General features: G+C 32.0%; 1 long non-coding RNA gene across 1 annotated transcript; it reads left to right on the top strand.

Annotated features, from left to right (window-relative positions):
* The first annotated feature begins 284 nt into the window (after positions 1 to 284).
* Positions 285 to 1,907, top strand: LOC110935252. The gene is made up of 2 exons (XR_002588986.2): positions 285 to 686; positions 1,709 to 1,907. It is a non-coding gene; the product is annotated as an uncharacterized LOC110935252 (long non-coding RNA).
* The last annotated feature ends 602 nt before the right edge of the window (positions 1,908 to 2,509 follow it).

The raw sequence follows: 2,509 nt of genomic DNA, 5'->3' as shown, positions 1-2,509 counted from the left end.
AAAAGATGCCTTAGTATAAGCTAAGCCACTGGGTTACACAATTAGGTGTTATGATAATACCTAAGTGAAACGGAGAATTAGAAACTTAATATTATCTGATGGCACTCTGGATGGTATTTAGACTTGAATTTAAGAATTTTGCCTTAAAAGTAAATTTTAAGGTAAATTATATAACTATACAAAAAGCAACTTGGGTTGCCTCTTTAGAATGAAAAGTTGTAACTCTTAAAAATCAAACATACATACCCCTTTACTTAATTAAATTATATAATAATACTACAAAAACTAAAAAGCCACCACATGCTACCGAAAAGTCACGCTTCATCAATCACACTGTTTATTGAAAACCTTTTCTCTTAATACTATAGATGTTCGTCACACTCGACCATCTTTTCCTCACAAGTCACACTGTTTAAACAAACCTCATGAATTAATAAAATAATATTTGCTCTCCAAAGACAAACCTCATGAATTAATTAATAAAAAAATATATGCTCTGACCCCTCTATGTATTCTGCTTATATTTAATTAATCATAATCATCTCATACATTTCAATCCCACTTTATTCTCAAAACTGTTTCATATTCCCAGTTTCTACAATCACATTTTCCCCATCATCTTCTTCTTCTTCTTCTTCACGTCTTTAACCGCTGTTCATCCAAAAACATCTAATTCGCCATCCAAGGTACATGTCTCTTGCCTCTGTTGATTCCATTCAATCATTAAATGCTTATCATATTTTCTCTAATTGATTGTAATTTCAATCGCTTATGCTTATTCTGAATCACAGTCGCTCAACTTGAATGTTAATTGGGATATTATTTTCATTTGATATTCTTTCCGTACATATGATGAATATGTGTTCTCTTTTTTCATTTCTGTTTTATTTCATCGTGTATTCCATGCTTATCAGTGTCCCCCTTTTTTGATTCTCAATATGGTGCACTTTGCTTCAATCTCATTAGTGTAGCGTTCACATGCAATATTTAATACATAATCACTGGATTGATCAATCAGTGGGTTTTATTATATAATCGTTTAAATTTAATATCTTCACATCGTAGTATCCTATATTTCCTTAGGATGGTGTGGGATTTTATAGGATATGTGGCACCTGTTGCACTTACTTATCCACTTGAATCACATCTGTGTAAATTCCGCATCCACTATTCATGTGTTAATATATTTTTGATGATTCTGTATGAAACTTTTTAGCCCACTTTGTTCCTTCTCAAAAATTGAATTACAATTATGGTGCAGTTCACATTTGATTGTTATACGATTATAATTGTGGATCTATGTTGATTTTTTTTGTCTAAAAATCACGTTTTCCGTGAATTTCTTGATTGCTATTCATGTAATGAGAAAAAATTATACTACAAAGTTAGTAGATCATTAACTTATACTTATTCTATTGTGTTATATTTTTTGAATTCAGCACAGATAACTAATATACTTTAAATGTATTCTTTCTTTTGTCTTTGTTATGATTTAGAATTTTAGATTACCAAATTTATAACTATTTAGTGTTGTATTGTCCCTACATTCTTCACTTTTGTCAATGAATTAAGTGTTTATTTACAATTTTTACTGCTTATTTCATTCATTTATTCAAATCTATTTATTCAACAACCGGTACTTTTTTCTTATATTTGACCATTTATATTTTATCATTGTATCTCTTTTTACCATTTCATTGCATCACAGGAACCTCAAAATGAAGTTCATTGAGATATCAACGATTTGACCACATGATAATGAAGAACCCCTTCAAATAAGAGTAATAAGAAGATGGATACCATACGCAAAACGACAAGATCTTTGATAACTTTTTGTAGATAATCATGTAAGCTTCAACACATAAATATCAATTGGTTAATATTATATTGCTAATATTTTTCACACACTCTGACCTTCCTTTTAAGTTAGACCGTGGTCACCCCCTTCAGGGGTTATATCACATTGATATGTAGTGGGGTTATACCCTTCAATGTATATATATATACGTGTGTGAGAGAAGGAATAATGTTCACACCGTTATATTCTTCACGGGGGAGGGCAGAGCCCGCCGTATGGCGCCGCTCGGGACGGTGTGCGACGGCGCTATGGGGCGTTATAAAGGGGGAGGCGCAATATCACCTACGAGTAAGGATGGACTTAGGGAGATGCAATAGAGGCAATAGCCAACTTAAACCATCAATGACAAGATATGGTTTGCGAGTAATACTCAAGATGATTATTAATATTTGTTTATATGGTTTGCCAAATGTTGAGTACATTACTATGGTTAAATAACATAACCTAGAAATATGTTTTTCATATATAAAGAATATTCGCATTTGATTATGAAAACTTTGATATTCAATTCCCGCTGCAACGCGCGGGTAGCGTCAACTTGTTACTTATATAAAGTAATGGATACTGGTATGACGGTTAGCAGGCAATAGCACTTAATTGCTATTTATTCCTGCTTATTGATATTATTTGGTCCAGAATAAGATATGTTAT

This window comes from Helianthus annuus, chromosome 4, assembly GCF_002127325.2.
Source record: "Helianthus annuus cultivar XRQ/B chromosome 4, HanXRQr2.0-SUNRISE, whole genome shotgun sequence".
Lineage (NCBI taxonomy): Eukaryota > Viridiplantae > Streptophyta > Magnoliopsida > Asterales > Asteraceae > Helianthus > Helianthus annuus.
Note: the sequence above shows the minus strand (reverse complement) of the source record. Positions and strands in the feature narration are given on the sequence as shown.